General features: G+C 38.1%; 1 pseudogene; it reads right to left on the reverse strand.

Moving 5' to 3' along the window:
• Nucleotides 1–1,049: 1,049 nt before the first annotated feature.
• On the reverse strand, nt 1,050–1,792 carry LOC140528009 (proteasome activator complex subunit 1 pseudogene; annotated as a pseudogene).
• Nucleotides 1,793–7,118: the final 5,326 nt, after the last annotated feature.

The following is a 7,118-nucleotide window of genomic DNA, read 5'->3' on the forward strand; positions in this document are numbered from 1 at the left end:
GATATTTCACTTTCATCTCTGATCAACACTGTGTGTCTCACAAATCCAAGTATCTTTGCAAGCTAGAGAATGGCTAGAGATTTCTTACCCTTTCACCTGCATTATCCTGGCAGTGATCATCTTTTCTGCTCTGCTCTACAAAAAATTCCTTAACTCTGAACTTTTCATGAGGTTACCAATAAGGTTGGAAAGTTCATTTATCAGGATCATCTTCAGTGACCTGGATTTAGGTAAAGGAGAAGGTGCATTTAATGATTATCTGAGTAAGCAATAATTACTTGTTATTTCCCATTCTGCCTTCTTTTCTTCTCCCAACCTTAAAGCTGCCTCAAAAAAGAACAAAATATCTCTCTCCCCATTCCTTATAGCCCAAGGAGTGGATTCTCCTTTTTGGCTCAGTAGTTTATCAACTTTACCATATTCCTATACTATCCAACAGAAACATAACTGGGAATTCTGGCACTTGAAGCATATTCAATTTTGCAGGGAAAGAGTGTACAGCAGCAGCACAAGTAAGATTGATCATGGCTGTAGTTACACTGAGAGAGGGATGGCCCATTCTGGTCTTTCCTATTTCTCCCAACTTCTACTGTACCATGATGCTTCTTTATCCCTATCCATCAAGGTATCTTTTCTACCCACAAATCAATGGCAGTATAAGCCCACATAGGACTGTGAGATGTGAAGAGTGGTCTCTGAATCACTTCAAGGTGAAAACAGTTCACTCTACCCCATCAGATACTGGTATATGGGGTAAAGTACCAGATTTACCATCCTTCTTATCAATATGGAACTCATTGTTTATAACACTACTTTACCAGGTCTTAATAGTTATTTCATTTCATATGCATGTGCAATGTCTCTTCAACAAAATTTTAGACTCTTCATTTATAGGACACACACACGTGCACATATATATATATACATATACATATGTATATATATATCATATATAATGTTATGACAAAATTTATTGATGCTGGAAGGTATGGATAAAAACAGATAATCTTAGCTAAGTGATGATAGAGAAGGGAGGCAGGTTCCATTTTTCAGTAGATCATTTCTTTTAGGTCTCCCCTGGGTTTCTTGATCTTCTCAAAGTTCTTCAGGATGATATCACATAATGCAGCAAAAATATTTCAGATCTCCATGACCATCAGTCTTGTCTCTCCATACTATGTTTCATCCAATTCATGAACCAGCTGTCTGCAGTCACCCACATGTGGCTGCTTTGCTACTTTAGCCACTGCATCACCTCTTTCAGAGAAGTACTTTGAGATCTGGGTTTGGCACTCATCCAGCTTAGTTCTGAGTGTAGTCATCTGCTAAAGTACCTTCTCCCAGACAGCTACTCCAGGTTGTTTCCATCCTCAATTCAGGGTACCTGTAACTGCAGCCACATGGAAACCATATGGACCTGTTTCACATCTTTGATCTCAGGCTTTAATCGCCCCAGGAAGGACCACAATCTTCTCATTGCAGATTATAGGTCCACAAGGAAGACCTTTATCTTCATCTTTCTCTTTATTTCTTTTCATCCTTATCATCCTTCTCTTCTTGTTTCCGACCCTCTTCCTTGTCTTTTTCTTTGGCTGGATCAGGGACTGGGATGTTTAGGGGGGCCTTTAGGAGACTCATATCAGCCTCTTTCGGAGAGTGCTTCAAGAACTCATCCAGCTCTGAAATCTTTACTGGGAAATAGGTTCCAAATAGTATCTCTGGCTAAGCACATAACTTTTCTGAACAAATCTACCTTGACTTGGGTTTCAGGTCTGACACTGAAGATGGCCATGACATGGGGTTTAAGAGGCCAGACCAAGCAGTGAGACAGGAGCAAAGGGGAGGAAATATATTTTAGATGAATTTTATAGTCATCAAGATGTCTAGCTAGCTGATTTTCTGATATCCAACGGGTTTCCTCATCCACAAAGAAGAGCTACTTATACACATGGTAATTATACTTCCTTGTCAGGATTGTTGCAAAGCACAAATTAGTTAATAGATGTCAGAATTTTCAAACTTCAAAATCCTATAAAATTGTAGGTTTATGGTTATTAAGCAAATCATATCCAACCTGGGATATCTGTCTGAAGAACTCACCAAGTTTTTGCATTAGCAAGAGAATATTTCCAACTCTACCTGCTAATTAGTAAACAGCCCATACTGCAGTGCTCAGGAATGCATTAGGACCTCAGACATTGGTCATAATAGATATGCATGATGAGTACCAGAATGATGAAAAGACTCCCAATCTTTATGTCTGGTCATTTAAAAGGAAAGAACATATTTATCTCTTCACCTTCACACTTGGTTCCTGCTCTACTCCCTGACCAGCATCTGACTCCCACTCCACCCTTTATCTTCACCTCCTCCCTCCAGCTCAGTAGCCCCACTAAGAAATTGGAACTCTAGCCCTGAGATTAGCCTGGATTCTAAAAGGTGGTCTTTTGCCTTATCTTACCTGGATTGAGGCCACCATCCCACTCCATAGCCAATTCCAAAGCATTGCACCTATGCCTTATTCTCCCCACCCCCCCACTTCTATATTTTTAGGAACTGTCTTTGTATTAAATTGTAAACTCTTTGAGGACAGTTCTTTGTTTAGAACCATCTTGCTCATATTTATAGTCCTACTGTTTTGTATAGTGCCTGTTACATTATAAGATCTTGACAGATACTTTATCTGTTCCATCAACCTCCCCCTGCCTTCATTATCCTATCCTCTTTAGGTTTACACTATAACACTTTATACATAACATTAGAGGGCCCAAAAGATAGCAGAAAATGTGTTCGTATCAAAGGTATATATTTAATTTCTGAGAATCAGGGTAACTTTTTTATCAACAATGTCCTACTTTATTTCCTCCACAAATAAAAGTATTTATGATACTATTCTGTCTCAGTTTTTGTACCTGTTTGACCATTTCTTCTCTGTGTCTTTTTCTGGATTTTCATCCAGGTCATACTTAACTAATAAAGCTGACCATCCTTCTGGGCTTTGCCCTGTATTCTTTTCTCTTCTCTCTTTACATTTTTTCACTGTGAATTTCATTAGCTCTCATAGTTTCAACTCATTAAGACCTAACCTCTCTTTTAACCTTCAGAGTCCTATCTCAAACTGTCTGTAGGATGTTATAGTAGACGGAGTGCCAGAATGGGAAAGGGAGGTGGGGGTAGAAGATCTAGTCTTCAATTCTGACTCTGCTGCTCACTCCCTATGTAACTCAAGTAAGTCACACACACACACACAACTTCTCAACTAAAAAGTGAAGGGGCTAGAGTAAATGAGCTCAACTGGTACCTTTCAGCTCTGAATCTATTATCCCATGGATGTAATAACAGTAACTTTTTAGTTACTCAATCGATATACATAATGCATGTGGTATATGATTGAGATGAAATTCTGTTGTGCTATAATAAATGATAAGCAGGATCCTTTCAGAAAAAAATCCCAGAATATATAAAATTAATTATTTGAAATAGAAAAGTCTGAGGAGGCACAATACTTTTTAGTATAATGATTTAATTAGCAAAGTCAACTATTGTCAATCAAACCAGGTCATCTGACTTCTCAGAAGCTCAAAGACAAAAGAGTGATTTATAAAGCTTATTTTTTATAATTAATTATTTTTAGTTTTCAAGTTTCCCTCCATAAGAGTTTGAGTTTTAAATTTTCTCTTCCTCCCTTTCTTATTCCTGTCCCAAGATAGTGTGCAATATGATATAGCCTCTACACAAGAAAGAAGAAACAAAGCAAAATAACAATTAATTTTTATTCTATCTTTGTATGGTCCTTTATTATGTGTAATATTTATTGCATCATGATCTGTAAGGGAACCATTTAATATTTCTGCCTTTCTACACTGGACTGTGAGATTTTTATGCCCTAGTACATAGTCAAATTTTGTTTAGGTGTTATGTACCACTGAGAAAAAAGGTATACTCGTTTCTCTCCCCCATTCAATTTTCTCCAGAGGTTCACCATATCTAACTTTTCTAAAATTCTATACATCTCCTTAACTTCTTGGTTTTTTTTTGTTGTTGTTGTTGTTAGATTTATATAGTTCACAGAGGGGGAGGTTGTCTGTTTCTTCCTGAAACTCCCTTAGAAATTGGAGCTCTAGCCCTGAGATTAGCCTGGATTCTAACAGATTGTCTTTTGCCTTATCTTACCTGGATTGAGGCCACCATCCCACTCCATAGCCAATTCCAGAGCATTACACCTATGCCTTATTCTCCCCACCACCACTGCTATAATTTTAGGAACTTCTCCTCTAAGAATTTGGATGCTATACCATGTGGTAGATATATATATATATATTCAGTAATGATCTTCATTGTCTATGGTACCTTTTAGCAGGATATAATTTCTTTCCTATTTCTTATAATTAAATCTATTTTCACTTTTGCTTTGTCTGAGATCTGGATTGCTATCCCTGCTTCAGCCTTTTACCTTTACTCAGTGTGTATCTCTCTGCTTCAAATGTGTTTCTTGTAAACAATATATTGTAGGATTATGGTTTTTAATTCACTCTGCTACCCATTTCTGTTTTATGGCAGAGTTTAACTCATTCACATTCACAGTTATGATTATTATCTGTATCTTTCTTTTCATTCTATTTACCCTCTTGTTAATGTTTTTCTCTCTCCTACCTCCCTTCCCATCTTCTTGAGAGTTTTGTTTTTGACCACTGTCTCCCTCAGTCTGCCCTCTCTTTTCTCAGTCAGCTCCTTTTTCTTCCCCTTTCCCCTTACTACTTCTTCCATTCCTTCTATCCACTCCTTAACTTTTCTTTCCCCTTCTCCCTCCTACTTCCTACATGATAAGTTTGATTTCGATACCTAATTGATTGCTATTCCTTCCTTGAACCAAATCTGATGAGGGTAATGTTCAAATAATGCTCAACTCTTTCCCTTTTCTCCTCTATTGTCATAGGTCTTTGTGCCTTTTCATTTTATGTAATTTACTCTTGCCTGCCTCCTCCTTTCCTCTTCTTCAAGTACAATCTCTTTTGACCACTTTATTAGATTTTTATCATCACATCAAAGTCAACTTATACCCATACCCTCTGTCTATGTATACCTCTTTATAAATGTCATAATAACAACACAGTTCTTGAAAGTTACAAGTGTCATCTTCCCTTGTAGGGATGTAGATAGTTTTCCCATATTAATAACATGTTGCTGTTTTATTTTTCTTTTCAGTTTGCCTTTTTATGCCTCTCTTGAGTCTTGTTCCTGAAGATGAAATTGTCTGTTGAGCTCTGGTCTTTTCATCATTAAGGTTTGGAAGTCCCCTATTTCACTGAATGTCCAACTCCTCCCCTGAAAGATTATGCTCAGTTTCACTGGGTAGTTGATCCTTGCTTGTAATCCAAATCCCTTTGCCTTATCAAATATTGTATTCTATGACCTCAGATCTTTTAGTGTAGAAATGGTGAGGTCCTGCATAATCCTAACTGTGGTTCTATGATATTTAAATTATTTCTTTCTGGCTGCTTGCAGTATTTTCTCTTTGAAATGACAATTTTGGAATTTGGTTATAATATTCTTTGGCCTTGTCAATTTAGGAACTCTTTCAGGACATGATCACTGGATTATTTCGAGGATTATTTTACCCTCGAGTTCTAGGATTTCAGGGCAGTTTTCCTTGATGATTTCTTGAAAGATGCTGTCCAGGCTCTTTTATTTTTTTTTTCATCATGGCTTTCTTGTAGACCAATAATTTTGAAATTGTCTCTCCTGGCTCTATTTTCCAGGTCAGTTGTTTGATCAATGAGGTACTTTACATTTTCTTCTATTTTTTCTTTCTTCTATTTTTATTTGACTGATTCTTGATATCTCACAAAGTCGTTAGCTTCCACTTGCTAAATTCTAATTTTTAATATATTGTTTTCTTCAGTTAGATTTTGTACTTCCTTTTCTATTTGACCCATTTTACTTTATAAGGAGTTCTCTTCAGTGAGTTTTTGTGCCTCCTTTTCCATTTGGCCAATTGAATTTTTAAGGACTTGTTTTCTGGAGTCAATTTTTGCCCTTCCTTTTCTAAGATACTGATTCTCTCTTGTATACCTCTCATTTCCTTTTCCATTTTTTCTTCTACCTCTCTTATTTAACTTTTAAAACCCTTCTTGAGTTCTTTCAAGAAGGCTTTTGAGGTTTGAGACAAGTTCATATTTCCTTTTGAAATTTCAGATGTGGGTATATTGACTACGTTGTCCTCTTCTGAAGTTGTACCTTAAACGTCCCTGTCCCCAAGATAAGAATCTATGGTGATTGTCCATTTCTGATTTTTGCTCATGATGTTTGCCTATTTCCTGGCTTTTAAAGTTGAGTTATCCTGATGGAGTACAAGGGGCACTGACCCAAGCTTCTTGTGCTGGGAGCCTGGGACATAGTTGCTGGTTTTGTGTACTGTGACCACAGGTCTCAGCAGCTGGAGGCTATAGGGGTCTGACAGCTTATCTGATGCTGAGCAGGGGTCAGCAACACTGGAGTTCTGTGGGTGGGTGTTGGAGAGTCTAGCTCCTGGAGAATGCCCACTCACTCATGCTTCTTTAAAACACTGGGGTATTTGGCTGCTAGAGGATGTCTGCATGCCTGACTGGAGTTGTGCCTCCTAGAATTGTGACTCCTGGAGTTTTGCTGAAGCACTGAGAGATTTGTCTGCTAGAGGACACCTATTCACTGTTGAGCATGATGGTTTTCTGAGCTGGTGTCTACCAGTTCCCTTGCCTGTCCCAAGGCACTTTGGGGTATCCTGAAGTTGTCACTTGCCTGCTCTAGTGGGGCTCAGGATCTTTCCCTGTTTTTCTAAGGTAGGACTTGCAGCTAGCTTGGTGGGACACCTCCTGTACTATACTACTCCCCCTCTCCCACAGTGAGAGGGGCCTTTTCTGTTAATCACCCAAGAATACTGGGCTAGAAGACTGCTGTACCCTATTTTTCTCCTGGCTCAGCTGTTCCAAGGTTTTTCTTGGTGTTTTCTAGGCTTTCAGAGGTCAATAAAGGAGAGTGAGAGCAACTTACTTCTTATTCTGCCATCCTGACTCTCAGAAGTTGACTCTCAAATTCCTCAAAGCTTATTTTTTAACAGAAGAGGAAGCAAAAATTGTAGC

Source organism: Notamacropus eugenii, chromosome 1 (assembly GCF_028372415.1).
Source record: "Notamacropus eugenii isolate mMacEug1 chromosome 1, mMacEug1.pri_v2, whole genome shotgun sequence".
NCBI classification, from domain to species: domain Eukaryota; kingdom Metazoa; phylum Chordata; class Mammalia; order Diprotodontia; family Macropodidae; genus Notamacropus; species Notamacropus eugenii.